The sequence below is a fragment of the Sorghum bicolor genome, chromosome 7 (assembly GCF_000003195.3).
Source record: "Sorghum bicolor cultivar BTx623 chromosome 7, Sorghum_bicolor_NCBIv3, whole genome shotgun sequence".
NCBI classification, from domain to species: domain Eukaryota; kingdom Viridiplantae; phylum Streptophyta; class Magnoliopsida; order Poales; family Poaceae; genus Sorghum; species Sorghum bicolor.
The window spans coordinates 11,458,743-11,479,382 of NC_012876.2; positions in this window are offsets into that span (position 1 = coordinate 11,458,743).

Genomic DNA, 20,640 nt, shown 5'->3' on the forward strand with positions numbered 1-20,640 from the left:
CGCGGTATTGAAATATGCAATTGCTCTTCTAAATAAATAATGAATGGGATCTGCAAGCGCACAGATTAATACCGATGCAGCATTTTAACCGGGAAGTATTCCAGGTATCGTTATTTATATTTTTACCACTGGGAAGGGATTAGCAATCATCACTATTGATTACAGAATAGAATATGAGATTGAGCATCTATCATTGCATGTATAATTGAGAACATTATATCTAACTCATCATACCGAGATAAGTGTCACATAAAAGATATATGAAATAATAATAGTGACAAGGGTAACTAATCTGATCTAGCCACATAATAAATATGATAAGCACCTCAATTAGATACTCTAGAAAGTCATTAGCATGATATTAGAACGAACTACAAGAATATTCCCTAAGTTATTCTTAACTATATAGTCTAGCATTATCATAATTAGTGCAAGCATACTTAGCAATCATTGCGAGACAAGACTACGCCCATGCATAGTGATATTAGCAAGGAATATGAGAAACATAGCAATCACTCTCCTATAATAATGTTGCTCTGCCAGCCCAATACACGAGAGGGGAACTATATAAGAATCAATGAAGCTGTCACTATCACGAACCACCCCACGATCTGGCATATTGGGTACAATCGTAGATAAATACGGTATAAGCACCACGCCTACACAATATCTATCATTTACCCATGGATCCGATGGATAAAAGTTATACGATCCTAAGCATGTATATAGATCGAATCTAACTAAGCCAAGTACATAACTATGATAAACTAAGAACAATATAATCTTGAATATAAGCAAGTAGAGCAAAGTCATAAGCAATATATTGAAGTAGAACAAAGTCATATTCATAATATTGAAGAACAAAGATAATTAGAAAGCAATTAGAAGCACAATTAGAGAATTACCAAGAATCCTCTTGACAGATCCGGAAACCAATCGAAGATTGACTCCTTCTAGTTCTAATCTATGTAGCTATGCTAATCTAGATGTCTAATTGATGTGGTGGCTCTAATCTTGATCAGAGGCTTCTTCTCTCTTGATGGAACAATGAATTAGGGTTGAGAGGCTCTCTCCTCCAGGGGCCAGGGGGTCTGGTTTTATAGTCCCTCCAAGTGAATATGGGCCCTTGGATCAAACCGACATAGATTGTATGGTTTAGATTCATCCTTTAGGTCGGTGGAGATCTCCCGCAAAGCAGAGTCCTGATTGGACACAGGGGCAGGGCGGGCGCCCAGTAGGACAGGGCGGGCGCCCTGTCTCTGGCCCCGTTTCGCCTCCGCTTCGGTCTCGTGGCTTCTGGAGTCTTCTAGATGTAAGATAATTGCGCAGCACGTTAATATCTTTACGTAATCCTGACATGTGGGCCTTTCTTTCATATTTCCAGATAACCCCCTGCATAAATAGACAAACACCAAAACTCGTGGAATTCTGTCAGATAAAACCCTAAGTCTAGATCTTGATTTCATTTGGATCCTTTTCTTTATTTATTTGATAATTAAATTTGATACTTAAGGATCGTCAACAAACTCCCCCAAGCTTACCTCTTGCTCGTCCCGGAGCAAGGATAGACTCAGCTATGGATCATAAGTTGTTGCAATATTATTTAAAAAATTGACGGTACACATGCTTTTAAATAAGATCTCATCTCTGAGTTAGAGTAAACTGTCAAGACTTAAAACTTACTTACTTTACCTTCACCATGGGACTTGTAACTGTCACTTCTGTCTTGAGTGGTTAAAAGATAGAACAGTCTAGCCAAGTGCCATGTCTCTTATTCTTGATCAGCTATAGATCTGGGGTTTTTGCAGATTTTCAAATAAAACTCAGAGATTCCTTGTATGATTCTCTCAGGTCTCTCTTTTGTGGTATTTCTGGATCCTTACCAAGGCAGTGATGGTATATGCCTTCTCTCAAGATATGTAGTATTTGTGGTATGAGGCATAATGATATTGCCCTCTCTCTCATCCTACTCTAATAAGGCTTTAATATTTGGAGCTCATAGGTGGGAGATAAAGTATACATACTTACAAGACATTTATTGCATAGTCAAACCATGGATCCAAAGTAACAAGTCAATAAGCCAAATCAAGATGTGCATGTGTGGCGAATGAATGGTGTATGGTGATGATGGTGATAACAATGGTGAAAACAATGGTGGTGGAAGTCTAATTCTACTTTGCTCTTTTGAGGGGATACATACCTTCCTTGCTTTTTGAAACTTTATGAGGAGAATGAGATGCTCTATATTTTTCTTTTCTCTCAGGTGGGCATCTTGTACCCCTAATTCTACTGTCGGACACTTGTCCATTTTTACCTCTCGTCTCACTCTTTCTTTTCTTTCGAGGTTCCGAGCACTTGCTCCTTTTTATTTTCTCGTATCTCTTTCTTTTTTTTAGAGCATTCATCTCTTGAGATAATATAGCAAGTGGTAGTAACAAGATAACTTGAGCATTTATTTCACAAGGGGAAAACAGAAATATTTTTGGTTATTCTCTCCCGGATTAGGAGCAGAATATTTTTGGGTGATTCTGGAGATGGAATGGGTGGATATATGTGGATGGTACTTCCGGAGTAGAAGTAGCATATATGAGTGAACGTGCAAGTGAAATCTTGATTTAACCACATGACAAGTTCCTAAGGGTCAACACAGCTTGACCACACTCAATGCTCATAAGCAGTAAATAATAAATGTGTGGCTCAAAGTCTAGCAAGCATGTATATATGGCTGTGGTAGGAATTTAAACTCTCATCATACAGGAACTCATCACGCAACATTTTAAAGATTTTCAAAGATAAAAATTCTCCAGAATTCTAGCATCTCTAGGAACAGATAACAGCAGCTCAACCTTCCCATATCGTATCCGTTAACAACTTAGACTTCAGATCAAATTTTCATCCCACAAGTTTAGGTCTAGGGTAAGCTTTAAATTATAACAGTTATATCTAAACTTGAGAGAGAACTTAAAATTTGCAAATTAGGCAGAGCAACTATTTATCATATCCATGCTTAAGTTTTATTTAGATACAGATTAGCATAGCCACTTTATTTATTTATTAAACACACTAAGCAAAAGACATATATATATAAGCATAAAATCTTTATTTGGTTTTTTTAATAGTTATGTATATTTAATATTCTAATATAATATAAGTATAAAGATAGATAGATAGAAATACTTATCGAGATAAATGGGGGTGCTCTCCCCCAAGCTGAATTTTGACGTAATTTCTCTTGATGTAGCTAACAGGCGGCAGAGGTGTATTTGAAAGTCAGCAGCATTCTGACAGCGATTAGAATGTCCTCCGTCTGCTAGTCTTCTTGATTCTTAAATTCTGTGGAGCTCAAATAGACAACAAAGCTTGTGGAACTGATTAAGTGTTAGCATAAATATCTAGCCTTTATTATCTTGAGACTCCTTAATAATTATTACTCCCTGTTTTTATATTTTTATTTTATAAAGCAGAAAAATATTTATTTTATTTTTATGCCACCACAGAGAATGTACTTATGGGTTTTATGCCACTCGTCTACTCACATGGGGCTTACAGTTTTTTCACATTTTTATTTTCTTTTTAGGATAATACGAACATGATTAACTAAGTAAACTATTTGAAATAATTGAAAGGGAAAGGATAACTACCAAGTTTACCTCTTGGCAAGGCGTTCGGTGTTTTTAAGTCCTCCGAACGGGACTCTCCATTTTCTTAATCGTCCTGAGGTTCGTTGGGTGGCGTAGTCGGTACTTCTGGCAGCGCCTCCTCTTCTTGTATAGTTATCTTCATTTTCCACACCTGACTTGGTGCTTCAATCTCCTCTGGATAATTCTGTTTAAACTCAGCGTCTTCTGATCTTACAACTTCTCCTTCATAGTCTGCTCATCCGTCCTTGATGATCTGCCTCCTCATGTTGCGGTTGCGTCGCTTTCTTACCCGCTTAGATTCTTCAATGATATAGTTAGGGTCAGTAAAATAACGGCGTACCTTCTCTGAGGGGAAGTGCATATGGACTTCTCCGGTTCCAATGTAGATAATTGCTTTAACAGTGCTGAGGAACGGTCTTCCAAGGATGATGGGTGGATCGTACTCATCTTCTCCCATGTCAACAACTTGAAAGTCTGTGTAGACAAAGTGATCGTCTATTTTGACTGGGACATCAGATACTATCCCTTGAACTTCTCGGAATGTCTAATCTGCCATCTGGAGCTGAATGTATGTTGGTTTTAGTGGCATGGTTCCGAACAAGAGCCGATAGGTGACTGCGGCCATTATGTTGACGCCCGATCCGGTGTCGCAAATTGTCTTGTAGAAGTTGTATCCATTTATGGAGCAGTAAATGCTTGGCATTCCTGGGTCGTCCTTCTTGGTCAAAAACGGTGACTTAAGTTGGTGATCTTGGCCTCCATGAACTACAGTGACCATCTTAGCTGACTCGGTCCACACTTGCTTGTTCCTGTTTCTCCTGTTGGTCCTCTTCCTTGATTTACGTCTGGAATGATCTTGAATTTGTGTAGTCTTGTTCTTGAAGAAAAATGTCTCCTTCTTCCCTTTGACGTAGAAACTGATCTTGGCAGCACTAGCGTAGATGATAGCTCCCGTGGTGTTCAAAAATGGCCTTCCTAAGATGATAGGTGCTCTCTCATCATTTCCGGTCTCTACCACTACGAAGTCTGCTGGGGCATATAAGGTACCAACTCGGACACAAAGGTTCCTCACTATTCCTTTTGGAAAAGTTATCGTCTGATCTGCAAACTGTAAACACATGGTTGTCTCTAATAAAGGATATGTAAAGAATTTCTCATAGAGTACCCTGGATATAATGTTGACACTGGAGCCAAAGTCGCAGAGTGCTTCTGGGACGTCCACCATGCCGATGGAGATCGGGATGACGGGGCATCCTGGATCGCCTCTCTTGACCGGCAGACGGTCAGTAGAAAATTCAGTGACGGGGTTACTCCAATTACCTGCATCAAACATGTCTACAAGATTTGCAGATTCTAATCCTTCCGGTTGTGATGGTATACCGGGGTTAGTAGTAGGAACAGCAGCAGCTATTTGATTTAACTGGGATTCAATCATTTTATTAAAGCTAATTTGATTCTTGATGGTAGTAGAGAAATTATCCATTCTATTATTTATATTTTCTAGCATTTTATCATTAGATGCCAATTTCTTAGATAGGTTATCCATTAGCTTTCCTTGATTAGACACTAACTCTCTCAGAGGTGTAAAATTACTATTGTTGTTGTAAGAATTGTTACCTTGATAATTACCTAAGTAGTTAGGCCTCTGTTGATTCCAACCTTGATTTTGTTGAGGACGGTTGTAGTAGTAGTTGTTGTTGTTGATGTAGTTCACATCCTCAAGTATCTCAGGGCAGTGGTTGCCTGAATGTCCAGTGTCTCCACACTCCTCACAAGTCATGTGAGAGTCGTAGATGTGCATAACTTCTTTCTTGTCTCTAGCTCTATCATCGAGCTTCTTCATGAGCAGGTCTAGCTTTGCAGACAGCATGTCTACCTCCTTCAGCTGATGCATACCTGGTTTCTCGGGCACTGTTGCTGAGCCCATGATAGAACGTCTGCATCAATAGCCAACTCTCCATTCCATGATGGGGACATTCTAGGATGTAGTCTTGAAAGCGCTCCCATGCTTCTGGAACAGATTCATCATTTTGTTGCTGAAAACTCGTAATCTTCCCACGGAGAGCATTGGTCTTGCCCATGGGAAAGAACTTTGCTAGGAAGTTTGTTGAGCAGAGTGCCCACGTAGTATTCTTCTCCTTTGTAGCGTAGAACCACTGCTTCGCTTTTCCTAACAGTGAGAATGGGAAGAGGCGAAGTAGTATAGCGTCTTTGGAAACTCCTGCTATGGTGAATGTGTTGCAAATCTCCAGGAAGTGTTGTAAATGAGCACTAGCATCTTCGTGTGCCTTCCCACAGAACTGGTCGGATTGCACCATGTTGATAAGTCCAGGCTTGAGCTCAAAGTTACCGTCGATTTCTACAGCAGGTCCAGTGCGGATGTTGTCCGTAGTGGGAGCTGAGAACTCGCGGATTGATTTGTTCGCCATGGCTTCGAACTCTGAAGACAAGTTCCGGTGATCTTCTTGATTGGATGAAGCTTCTTCGTGAAGTGTTGATGATCTCTTCTTGAGCTTGGCCCTCGTCTTCTTGAATAATGCTTTGGGATTGTTAACAAAATTTCCTGGAAGATGTCTTCTATTCATACATTCCCCTACATAAGATAAAATAGAAAAATATCGGGGTAAAACTGTATGAGAGAATAGATAAGCTCAATCATATTAGTGATGCGAATGATAACTCAAAATCTTTTATTCCATTCCTGATTGGTAATCAACCTTCCCCGGCAACGGTGCCAAAAATTGCTTGTTGGGTATTCTTAACATCATTACCAAAAGTAGACTAAGTTCTCTAAATCTAGTAACGGTGCCAAAAATGCCAAACCTATCCCTCACACCACTTAAGCCAAGTTGTCATCCCCAGCATGACATGAGAGACGCGGTATTGAAATATGCAATTGCTCTTCTAAATAAATAATGAATGGGATCTGCAAGCGCACAGATTAAAACCGATGCAGCATTTTAACCGGGAAGTATTCCAGGTATCGTTATTTATATTTTTACCACTGGGAAGGGATTAGCAATCATCACTATTGATTACAGAATAGAATATGAGATTGAGCATCTATCATTGCATGTATAATTGAGAACATTATATCTAACTCATCATACAGGGATAAGTGTCACATAAAAGATATATGAAATAATAATAGTGACAAGGATAACTAATCTGATCTAGCCATATAATAAATATGATAAGCACCTCAATTAGATACTCTAGAAAGTCATTAGCATGGTATTAGAACGAACTATAAGAATATTCCCTAAGTTATTCTTAACTATATAGTCTAGCATTATCATAATTAGTGCAAGCATACTTAGCAATCATTGCGAGACAAGACTACGCCCATGCATAGTGATATTAGCAAGGAATATGAGAAACATAGCAATCACTCCCCTGTAATAATGTTGCTCTGCCAGCCCAATACACGAGAGGGGGACTATATAAGAATCAATGAAGCTGTCACTATCACGAACCACCCCACGATCTGGCATATTGGGTACAATCACAGATAAATACGGTATAAGCACCACGCCTACACAATATCTATCATTTACCCATGGATCTGATGGATAAACGCTATACGATCCTAAGCATGTATATAGATCGAATCTAACTAAGCCAAGTACATAACTATGATAAACTAAGAACAATATAATCTTGAATATAAGCAAGTAGAGCAAAGTCATAAGCAATATATTGAAGTAGAACAAAGTCATATTCATAATATTGAAGAACAAAGATAATTAGAAAGCAATTAGAAGCACAATTAGAGAATTACCAAGAATCCTCTTGACAGATCCGGAAACCAATCGAAGATTGACTCCTTCTAGTTCTAACAGTCACGCGAAGCCACTTCGGGAATCCATTTCGAGGGGACCTTTCACATTGCCTTCCCTCAGAAACTCTATTTCGTTTTCATACCTATCTAGCAGGGCTGTTGCTAGTATAAATACCCCCTAAGACTCATTATAATCGAAGACTTATGATATTGAGAATACAAACCACTTTGTTCAGCTGTGTGCTAACAAATTCAGAGAGAGATCTCTACCCCTTTGCTCTTGTGTTTTCCTTCGTGGAGATTACATAAGCGGCCGCGTCATCGGCACCCAATCCGTGCTCCTGATCCTCGAGTTCAGGTTGCGTAGGTTGGTTCTTTGAGAGTGTGGTTGGGCGAATCCTTGGTTCAGGCTGCCGTATAGAGACGGTGGTTGGCTCCTTGTGCGTGTCGTCAGGTTGCACTAGTTATCCTCGCTGCTTGCAGCAAGTTATCGGCTGATCTTCAGCTAGTTATCCATCCTACGTCGTGAAGATCGGGACAACGACCTCACCATCTGGTATCAGAGCTCAAGTTTCCACGGTAGGATTTTTACCCTTAGCTACATATATATATCTTGTTCGTCCTATCCACCAAAAAGCCATAAAAAAAATTGCATTAGCCCTTTGTTTTCAGTCTGTTTTTCTTGTGAGTTTGGTTAAGTTTCAGTCCATTAGAGTTTTGTTTAGTTGCTGATCATCATATCCTTTGTGTGTCCTTTGTGCCTCTTTTATATCTACAAATCCCTAAAGAAAATCTGAAACCAGTATCATCCTTCGCGTAAACTTTGATCCTATCAAGTTAGAACGCTGACGGTTGTGTCATGTTTCAAAAAAAAAAGTGTGTGCAAGTGTTATATCTGTTCTTGTTCTTAGTTATAAAAAAAGTATAAAAAAAAAGGAAAGTGAAAAAAAGGAGAGTTGAGGAAGAAAAGTTGTGAAGAAAGAGTAGAAAATTCACTCTGTTTATGTGCTCAAGTTCTGAATTTTATATCAAGTCACACAATCAGTCATTATCCATCTTTGGTGCAAAATTTTGCTTGGGTTTGATTGCAACACTTGCATCCTAGGCATACTCCTTGTTTGCATCAAATCTGAATTATCTTTGCGCGTGTGTTTGATCTATTTACATCACTCATCTTGTGGTCCGCACTAGGCATTGAACTTCTAGTTTGGATTGTGGTTTAACTTTACAATATCAAGAATTCAGATTGCATTCCTTGAGAAATATATCCCCACCAAGCTCCACAAATAACCCACCGTCATAGGAAAATACTGATCTTGGATTCTCCCAACCATCATTCTCGGTTACCACCTCGCATTGGCCATTGTAATCTGCGGGGAACTCACATGAGCTTCGGTTGGTAAGAGAGGTGAGATTGTGAGATTCCACATATAATTCCCTATTCTACATATATTGTTGCTTTGCCTTCACTAATTTTTTACAGCAAGATGACTGAGCATCCGGAGATTGATGATTGTGTCACCATGGCACAATTCGATGAGATGAAACAAAGCATGGAGACGCTAACAAACAATGTTCAAGCACTCATGAACCGGTTGCAAATTCATCCTCATGATAATGCAAATGGCAGTCACCATGAAGATGAAGATGAAGAAAGCGAAGGAGAAGCTGCTCGTCGTGCAAGGGAACGGCGTAGAGAGCGAGCTGCTGCCAATGCAAGAAGACCTCCTTTTCCACGATGTGATCATGGTGGTAGAGGTGCTGGTCATGGACATGGGAGAGGGATTGGATTGGAAGAAAGTGAAACTGAGGAAGAGGATGAAGAAGAAGAGGATGAACAGCCCCATTATGATGATCGTCGTCACCGAAGAAATCGTAGGCGTAATCAGCACAATGAAGAGAGGTTTGGAAAGTTAAAATTCACCATGCCCTAGTTTGAAGGAGGATCTGATCCTGAAGCATATCTTACATGGGAGTTGAAGGTGGATAAAGTTTTTCGTGTGCATAATTATGCTGAGAGAAAGAAGGTTGCCATGGCTGCTCTTGAGTTCGATGGGTATGCTCTAATCTGGTGGGAGCAAATGTTGAATGAAAGAGAAGAAGCTGGTCAAAGTGATGTTCGTTCATGGGCTGAAATGAAGAGAGAATTGAGAGCAAGATTTGTCCCCAAACATTATCGCCGTGATTTATTTGACTAGCTACAGAATCTGAAGCAAGGAAGCCTCAGTGTTGATGAGTATTATAAAGAGATGGAGAAGGCGATGATTAGAGCCAATGTAATTGAAGATGAAGAGCAAACAATTGCAAGATTTATGTTAGGGCTGCATCGGAATATTCAGCGCATTGTTGAATTTCAGCAATATCGTAATCTTGTTGAATTGGTGCATCAAGCTAGCAAAGCTGAGCGGCAATTGCAGCAGGATATGAAGTCCACTAGAGGAGTATCTTTCAGCACAAAGAGTGTAGCAAGTGGAAGTAAATTTGCACCCAAAGGAAGTGGAAGTAAAGGTACATTTTCCAGCTCAAACGGTGGTGCACGATCTAGCAACCTTGGTTCTTCTAGTAGCAAAGAGTTGGCTGCTCAAAATGAGAAATTCAAATCAGCAAACTCAGTGGGTTCTTCCAGCAAGAGTAGTGGAATTCAGTGCTTCAAGTGTGGTGGTCGTGGTCATGTTGCAAGAGAGTGTCCAAACGCTAGAAACATCATTGTGAATGATCAAGGGGAGCATGAATCTGCTAGTGAGAAAGAACAAGAAGATAGTGGAAGTGAGAGTAATCTTGAGAATGACATCTGTGAATTTGAATCTGGTGCTGCTCTTGTTGTAACTCAGAATTTGAGTGTACAAATGAGCGAAGCTGAAAATGGACAGCGGCACAATCTTTTTCAGACTAGAGCTAAAGTGCAAGATAAGGTTGTCAAAGTGATCATTGATGGTGGCAGTTGCCACAATCTTGCAAGCAAAGAAATGGTTGAAAAGCTTGGGTTGAAGCTGCTGAAACATCCCCATCCATATCATGTGCAATGGCTTAATAATTCAGATTCTATTAAGATTGCACAAAGAGTGAAAGTTCCATTCAAGATTGGTGAATATATTGACACTGTAGAGTGTGATGTGGCGCCTATGACAGTGTGCCACATGCTATTGGGAAGACCATGGCAATATGATCGATCGTCTCTACATTGTGGTAGAACCAATCAATACACCATCAAGTGGAAGAACAAGGAGTTGATTCTTAAACCCATGACACCGCAGCAAATCCTAGCTGAGCACTTGCAAAAGAGCTCCGAAGTGAGGAATGAGAGTGCAAAAGAAAGAGAGAAAAATAATTTGAGTGCCCTCCACAAATCAGTGAGTGAGAGCCACAAGCCAAACATGAGAGATGACAGAAAAAAAGAGGGAGAGAACTTCGTGATGATAGCCACCAAATCTGAAATGAGAGATGTGAGGAAAAACCCAGATCAAGTACTATTTGTACTTGTGTGCAAGGACACATTGCTTTCAGCTAATGACTTAACATCTGTCCCTAGTGTTGTTGCACATGTTTTGCAGGACTATGACGATGTTTTTCCAAAGGAAACACCTGCTGGACTTCCTCCTTTGCGCGGTATCGAACATCAAATTGATCTCATCCCTGGAGCTGCACTTCCAAACCGTCCGGCGTACCGCACCAATCCGGAAGAAACCAAGGAGATTCAAAGGCAAGTACAAGAACTTTTAGATAAAGGATATGTGCGAGAAAGTTTAAGTCCTTGTGCTGTTCCTGTGATTTTGGTGCCAAAGAAAGATGGTTCTTGGAGGATGTGTGTAGATTGTAGAGCCATAAACAACATCACCGTTCGTTATCGTCATCCTATTCCTAGGCTAGATGATATGCTTGATGAAATGAGTGGTTCTATGATGTTTTCTAAAATTGATTTGAGAAGTGGTTACCATCAAATTAGAATGAAGATTGGAGATGAATGGAAAACTACTTTTAAAACAAAGTTTGGACTGTATGAATGGTTAGTTATGCCTTTTGGTTTGACCAATGCCCCTAGTACGTTCATGAGATTGATGAACCATGTCTTGCGAGCATTCATTGGAAAGTTTGCTGTTGTTTACTTTGATGATATTCTAATTTACAGCAAGACATTGGAGGAACATGTTGATCATAATAAGCAAGTTTTGGATGTGCTAAGAAAAGAAAAATTATTTGCTAACCTTGAGAAGTGCACATTTTGTACAGATCAGGTTGTGTTTCTTGGTTTTGTTGTTTCAGGTTCAGGAATTCAGGTTGATGAATCAAAGGTGAAAGCAATCAAGGATTGGCCAACTCCTGAAAATGAAAATGTGAGTCAGGTGAGAAGTTTTCATGGACTTGCTGGTTTTTACAGGAGATTTGTGAGAGATTTCAGCACCATAGCTGCAACGTTGAATGAGTTAACAAAGAAAGGTGTTGCCTTCCAATGGGGTGAACCACAAGAGAGAGCATTCCAAGAATTGAAGAAGATGCTATCCGAAGCCCCCTTGCTGGTGTTACCAGATTTCACTAAAACCTTTGAGGTTGAATGTGATGCAAGTGGGATCGGAATCGGTGGTGTCCTAATGCAAAATGGACAGCCAGTTGCATACTTCAGTGAGAAGTTAGGAGGTGCGCAATTGAACTACTCGGTGTATGACAAAGAATTGTATGCTTTGGAAAGGATTAACATGGAAGCATCCAAGCGTGCATCATATGTCAAGAAGATTCATGAGAAGACCAAAGAAGCAATCGAAAGAAGGTCCAAGTACTATGCTGATTGGGCAAACAAGCATCGCAAGAAGGTGATATTTGAGCCCGGAGATTTAGTGTGGGTACATCTTCACAAAGACCGCTTTCCTGAGAAGCGTAAATCCAAGTTGATGCCACGGGGAGATGGTCCATTTAGAGTGCTGTCCACGATCAATGATAATGCCTACAAGATTGAGCTTCCTGAAGATTATGGTGTTAGCACAACCTTCAATGTTGCTGACTTGACACCATTCTTCGGATTAGAAGAATCAGAGTCGAGGTCGACTCCTTTTCAAGAGGGGGAGGATGATGAGGACATCCCAACCAAGCATGCACCCTCTAATTCCACGCCGACCTCTACACCGACTACACCGGCACCAGTCCAAGCCATTGATGGAGCAATTACACGTAGCCGAGCCAAGAAGCTACAACAAGAGGTGAACGCGCTACTTTGTGAGATTCATTTTAACGTTAATGAGAATTATATACTACGTAAGTGTTGTACCTTGGTTGTACTCAGATATATAGAAGAAGAGAAGGATAAATCGGACCCTGAAGAACGGACCAGTGCAAGTTCCAGAAGAAGTCAAAAACGGACCAGTGGAAGTCAAAAACGGACCAGTGAAAGAAATCTTCATAACTTTTTACTCACAAAAGCTATGAAGGTCCATGAGCACTTGTTGGAAATCTTCACGAGTCTACTTTCCAATGAATCAAGTGGCGACCAGTTTGGATACACCATATTGCCTGCAGACCAGAATTAGTACAGACTGCTCAGAAGGTCAACAGTCTGTCGTGACAGAATGTTGGTACAAATTCCCAAGTAAAACTGTACCAATCTACAGCGTTTCGTGGTGCATGGCATACATTGCTGGAAAGCTCTTGGAGTCTAGTTTCACACCCAGGAAACGGTTCATCATTTGGACTTCCCAATAAAAAGTTATGGTCAGTTTATTGGAAACTGCTCTGGAGGCCAACAGTCACGCGAAGCCACTTCGGGAATCCATTTCGAGGGGACCTTTCACATTGCCTTCCCTCAGAAACTCTATTTCGTTTTCATACCTATCTAGCAGGGCTGTTGCTAGTATAAATACCCCCCAAGACTCATTGTAATCCAAGACTTATGATATTGAGAATACAAACCACTTTGTTCAGCTGTGTGCTAACAAATTCAGAGATAGATCTCTACCCCTTTGCTCTTGTGTTTTCCTTCGCGGAGATTACAGAAGCGGCCGCGTCATCGGCACCCAATCCGTGCTCCTGATCCTCGAGTTCAGGTTGCGTAGGTTGGTTCTTTGAGAGTGTGGTTGGGCGAATCCTTGGTTTAGGCTGCCGTATAGAGACGGTGGTTGGCTCCTTGTGCGTGTCGTCAGGTTGCACTAGTTATCCTCGCTGCTTACAGCAAGTTATCGGCTGATCTTCAGCTAGTTATCCTACGTCGTGAAGATCGGGACAACGACCTCACCAGTAGTATAGCGTCTTTGGAAACTCCTGCTATGGTGAATGTGTTGCAAATCTCCAGGAAGTGTTGTAAATGAGCACTAGCATCTTCGTGTGCCTTCCCACAGAACTGGTTGGATTGCACCATGTTGATAAGTCCAGGCTTGAGCTCAAAGTTGCCGTCGATTTCTACAGCAGGTCCAGTGCGGATGTTGTCCGTAGTGGGAGCTGAGAACTCGCGGATTGATTTGTTCGCCATGGCTTCGAACTCTGAAGACATGTTCCGGTGATCTTCTTGATTGGATGAAGCTTCTTCGTGAAGTGTTGATGATCTCTTCTTGAGCTTGGCCCTCGTCTTCTTGAATAATGCTTCGGGATTGTTAACAAAATTTCCTGGAAGATGTCTTCTATTCATACATTCCCCTGCATAAGATAAAATAGAAAAATATCGGGGTAAAACTGTATGAGAGAATAGATAAGCTCAATCATATTAGTGATGCGAATGATAACTCAAAATCTTTTATTCCATTCCTGATTGGTAATCAACCTTCCCCGGCAACGGCGCCAAAAATTGCTTGTTGGGTATTCTTAACATCATTACCAAAAGTAGACTAAGTTCTCTAAATCTAGTAACGGTGCCAAAAATGCCAAACCTATCCCTCACACCACTTAAGCCAAGTTGCCATCCCCAGCATGACATGAGAGATGCGGTATTGAAATATGCAATTGCTCTTCTAAATAAATAATGAATGGGATCTGCAAGCGCACAGATTAATACCGATGCAGCATTTTAACCGGGGAAGTATTCCAGGTATCGTTATTTATATTTTTACCACTGGGAAGGGATTAGCAATCATCACTATTGATTACAGAATAGAATATGAGATTGAGCATCTATCATTGCATGTATAATTGAGAACATTATATCTAACTCATCAAACAGGGATAAGTGTCACATAAAAGATATATGAAATAATAATAGTGACAAGGATAACTAATCTGATCTAGCCACATAATAAATATGATAAGCACCTCAATTAGATACTCTAGAAAGTCATTAGCATGGTATTAGAACGAACTACAAGAATATTCCCTAAGTTATTCTTAACTATGTAGTCTAGCATTATCATAATTAGTTCAAGCATACTTAGCAATCATTGCGAGACAAGACTACGCCCATGCATAGTGATATTAGCAAGGAATATGAGAAACATAGCAATCACTCCCCTGTAATAATGTTGCTCTGCCAGCCCAATACACGAGAGGGGGACTATATAAGAATCAATGAAGCTGTCACTATCACGAACCACTCCACGATCTGGCATATTGGGTACAATCGTAGATAAATACGGTATAAGCACCACGCCTACACAATATCTATCATTTACCCATGGATCTGATGGATAAACGCTATACGATCCTAAGCATGTATATAGATCGAATCTAACTAAGCCAAGTACATAACTATGATAAACTAAGAACAATATAATCTTGAATATAAGCAAGTAGAGCAAAGTCATAAGCAATATATTGAAGTAGAACAAAGTCATATTCATAATATTGAAGAACAAAGATAATTAGAAAGCAATTAGAAGCACAATTAGAGAATTACCAAGAATCCTCTTGACAGATCCGAAAACCAATCGAAGATTGACTCCTTCTAGTTCTAATCCTATGTAGCTATGCTAATCTAGATGTCTAATTGATGTGGTGGCTCTAATCTTGATCAGAGGCTTCTTCTCCCTTGATGGAATAATGAATTAGGGTTGAGAGGCTCTCTCCTCCAGGGGCCAGGGGGTCTGGTTTTATAGTCTCTCCAAGTGAATATGGGCCCTTGGATCAAACCGACATAGATTGTATGGTTTAGATTCATCCTTTAGGTCGGTGGGGATCTCCCACAAAGCAGAGTCCTGATTGGACACAGGGGCAGGGCGGGCGCCCAGTAGGACAGGGCGGGCGCCCTGTCTCTGGCCCCTTTTCGCCTCCGCTTCGGTCTCGTGGCTTCTGGAGTCTTCTAGATGTAAGATAATTGCGCAGCACGTTAATATCTTTACGTAATCCTGACATGTGGGCCTTTCTTTCATATTTCCTGATAACCCCCTGCAGAAATAGACAAACACCAAAACTCGTGGAATTCTGTCAGATAAAACCCTAAGTCCAGATCTTGATTTCATTTGGATCATTTTCTTTATTTATTTGATAATTAAATTTGATACTTAAGGACCGTCAACAGTATTCAGATTGATTTGTTCATACCTTCTACACCTTAGTATAAATATCACAATCTCCTCTTTTACATTCCCGCAAACTAGTTGTAACAAGCTCTTTAGTGTAATTAGTTTGAGAGCTTGTCTTGCTTGTGCTAGTTTAGTTCTTCCACCTAATTGAGCTCTTTAGTGTAGCTAGCAGTTGTGAGAGCTGATAATGATTTAGCTTTTGCTTGTCTTAGAGATCATAGTAACTAAAACTGTTGGATAGGTAGCTTACAACCCTTGTAGAGCTAGAGCAAAATTGCATTACGCCTTTTGTTTTACTAATCTTTTGCTCTAGTATTTCGTAGAATTTTTAAATAGGTTATTCACCCCCCTCTAGCCATATTAGGACCTTTTACAAAATAGGTGCAATAGCTGCTTGTTTTTGTTCCATTTCCCACATAGACTAGTTCCATAGGCATATGTTTGTTTGCTTGCATAGGTGTATGGGGTCACATTAGAGTAGCATGCAATAGAGTTACCATCCAATTCTTTTCCTTCTCTTCTTTCAAACATTTCAACAAACAACTACATTGCACACACTATCATTCAACAGACAACTACACTGCATAGGGCGAGGGAGAGAGTAGTCTCATGTCGCATGGGGTAATCGACGCCTTTAGCTTCAGCATGGGGTTTGGTGGGAGGCGGGGGGCACGTGACCCCTTTGGCGGGTGGTGGCGGCAGAGCACAAAGGAGCAGTGCACATTTACTATACTACCCATAAGCTAAGAATGGTCCAGGAATACTACCTACCCTTAAACTAAGAATGTATCATTCCCATGGAAGCAATAACCTAACAATTTTATGATATTCTCATGGTGTAGCTCAGTAACCAACGAGACCTCTACTAACAATTTTCAGAATTACCCTTCTTCATTTTTTAACAGCAACATGTACATTGTTTATCAATAATCCATGTGTAGTTCATACAGTATTAGCCAATTTATTGATACTTCAATACACATAGGTGCTTTGTATAAAATTTGCATATGTACTGATTTTGAGACCCATCCTTATCACTTTTAATCTTGAGAACAAATAGAGACTAATGAATGTTGTTGATCTAGATTAAGGGGAACAATCATATGGTGTCTTAAATCATGAAAAGACACAATGGGGTGCCCCTTGGTGCCTACACAAAATATTGTCTTTAGTTAATTTTAATCATTTATTAACGGTAGTATGGTAACTGTGCATAGCCCCTCCGCACTCGCGCCCCCACCACCCGTTGAAGGGGTCACGTGCCCCTCGCCCCTGCTCCCCTAACCCCAAGCCAAAGTCGAAGGAGTCGGTCACCTCATGCGATGCGAGGACACTCTCTCCTTTGCCCTTGCATAGCACCACCACTGCCACCTTACCTCGACTTTTCTCATCACAGTGACCGCTTTGTCCTTGCCCTAGCCGCTAAACGCCATCGCCTTGCCCTCTACCCTGCTACCATCGTATGACCTCTAGAATGATGTTGGTGTCAAATGTGCATATAGCTTTGGCTCCTCTCCTCCCTACACACGAGTGGACCCTTCTCTTTGCTCACGACACATAAGTTGTCAGTGTTGTTCTTCTCTCCGCCCAAACTAGAGCTACCCCTCAAGTCCACTCATGTCACCCCTTCTCTTTGCTAGCACCACACCTCTCTATCAAGATAGAGCAGGAGCAGATGAAGAAGTCCTACAAACGGTGCTTTTTGGGAGAGGTGCAAGAAGATCTAAATCTAAAGGAAGCATGAACTAAAGCCATTTTTGGAGCAACTAGAGAGCCATACCTAACAGAGACCTCTTAGTAAATCAAGCTAACATGGACGGAATTTAGTGATGAATAATTATAGTCTCTTCTCAATCTCATTATGTCCCTCATATAATGCTCTGGTCAATCTCAGTAAGAAGTTTCATGGCGTTGTTTCTAGATTGTCATGTCATAGATAATACAATGAAACATGGATGAAACATATATTCTTATTGGAAAGTTTCATTCTATATTTTCATAGACATTTAATTTCATTACTCATATAGAGCTGGTATTCATGGCAAGAGAGTTTATTAACTCACTTCAATTCTCTCTTCTTAAAAACATTGTCATGTGATCAATCTATCTATATGGCAACCTATTAAATGCAAATGAAACACCCATCATGTTTCCTGAAACCATCTAGGCCCCTAGAATGGGTTTTGATGATTAATGAGAAACGTTGATTACTATGACTAACATGTCTTTTGTAGAAACATTAGAGTGATAGGTCATGGTAATGGCAATCTTAGGCAATATGGTTTTCATGCCCCCTGTCGATGGAAATCATTTTGGTTCTCAAAGGATGGACGACAGGGTTAAGGATGGCTAGTTCCAAGCATCGAAGGAGTTGAGTGATGTTTGGATTAGACGTTAGGACTTTGTTTTTCCTTTGGTTGTACTATTAAGGGTGGTGCAAACGCGTAGCTTGACCTAGGTGAGTCTATTGGTTAGGTGTGGTGCACACTTGTTAAACTCAGCACTAGGTAGCTTCATTTTTGCCCTAAGATTGGGAAGTCAACTCGGTTCACAAAGAAATTGAACTGGAAGTGAAACAAGGACTTTCCGCTGCATCGGACGCTGATGAAATGAGCGTTGGACACTGACATTAGCATCCGACTAGTGCAACTTGTGTGCAGCAAAAGGAAAAAAGTGCGTCGGATGTGCAGGCGTTGTGGCATCAGATGCTCCGCTACTCACACTGTATCAAAGACTCTCTCCTGCAACGCATCGTATGCCACTAGGGTTCAACGTTGGACATTGGGCCGAGCAATGAACGCTAAGCGGGGAGGTCTGAGATTGCTCCAAGGGCCGTCAGACGCGTCCGATGGGTGAGCATTGGACGCTGGTAGAGTCTGACTTGCTCTCTAATGGTCAAATTGTTGATGCAAAACTGATCTGCAAACACAAAGGGCTAATACCCGATTCAAACGTTAAGGCGTGCCAGCCGATTTGACCTTGCTATCGGCAAAGGTGATAACTCGAATACTTTAGTCCTGACAACAGCGATGCGCCCGGATGTCACGGCTAAGAGGTACTCACGCGGAACTCGAGAACACGCCGAGCTTAAGTCGACGAATTCCTAAGAACTCGTAATAAAAGGAAAAAAAGTATGACGAAGTCGTCGAATAGTAGATGCTGGAATATGAGTAAAAACGTGTGTTTGATTGATTTCTTGATGATCTTGATTACAAGGTCCTAGGGTTTATATTTATACCCTGCTCAAAGAGCTACAACCAGACACGATTAGAATTCGAATTCCAAATTACACGGAATCCGTATACAAAACGATGCAAATAACTAAGGAAATAATAAAATTATCCTTCGTGACAACCCGAAACTCCTCCAGATGACAACTGGCAGCTTCCGGACTCCTCCTTCGCGTCATCGGCAATCCCCTTGCCATAGTCATCGGCAGATCTTTTTACCCAGCCATCGGCACCATATTACTGCCTGTGGACTTAATCACATTCAACTTCTCCCTCATCGGCAACCATCCTCATCAGCAACCCGCATTGTACTGCCACCCTATCCTGCCATCCTGGACACGTGCCCAAAAACGGTGTCAACACATGCCCCCCAGTTTCGGAGTATAAAACTATTAATGCTCCGAAATTCTCTGCAGTAATGATGCCTTCTCCGCAATTAATGCTCCTAATCTGGTAACCGACAACCTCAATCTGGACAACTCTGATCCTAATCCTCCGCAGATTCCTCGAAATTCCCAACTTCCTAAACGGGTATCTTTCTTGGTCGTACATCGGCAACAATTCCGTTATAAAGATCTGCCGATGCTCTGACCAGGATATTCGCAAAAAACGGTTACCCCCCGTCTATCCGCCCATCGGCAAGATGACCGAAATAGAATATTGCCGATGGACCGACTAGGAGATCGCGCACAGTAAAATATCTTTAGATAATGACCGCTTCCTGTCAAATCACCTGCACAATCCCTGGATTACCGTACGAACAGTTACCATATCCATCTGAGTACCCTCGGGCTTCTCGGATGCGGCAAAGAGATAAGACAGATTTGCCCTTGCCCATCTTGTCCTATAAATAGTTCCTTCTTGGGTACTCCTCCCCCATTACACCATTCTACTATCCAACTTTGCTTTTCCAGCGGCGGCGCCATCTACAACCCTCAAGACCTCCGACAAGCACTCTTCTTCATCAACTCCGGTGCCCTCCAACGTCCTCTTCACGACAAGATGGCCATTGGCTTCGTCGTCCCTGAGGTCAGACTTCCATCTCATCTGCTGTACCTTTTTCTCGCATTCCTGTTCATCTGCGATTCATCTTACCGAATATTTTCCTTTCCCTTTTTCTTTGTATTTTTATTCTCCAAAACACTAGGAGTTGTCCAACAAAATTGTCATCCCTACCGATCAACCACACCTTCAGTGCCTCGGCCCTCTAGGGGATCCAGATCCAACTGACCTTATCAATGCAGAAACCAACAGGATTCCCTTTAGAGCTGAAAACTTTTCTTTAGATCTGTGGAAAGACACCTTTCGTTCTTGGCCCAGCCCTACCGTAGGGTGGAAAGATTGGTTTTTGAGGGTCAGCAATTCTTATGAAGTTCAATGGGGTGAGAGAAAGCTAGCTCAATGCATTAGGCTATCCATTGCCGATATGCACAGGAACGAGTCATTGCTGACAGCTGCATCCTACTTTTGGTCAGACACCCTCAATGCTTTTGTTTTTGGCCACGGCCCTGCTTCTCCTACCCTTGCCGATGTAGCCATGCTTACTGGGCTAGATATAT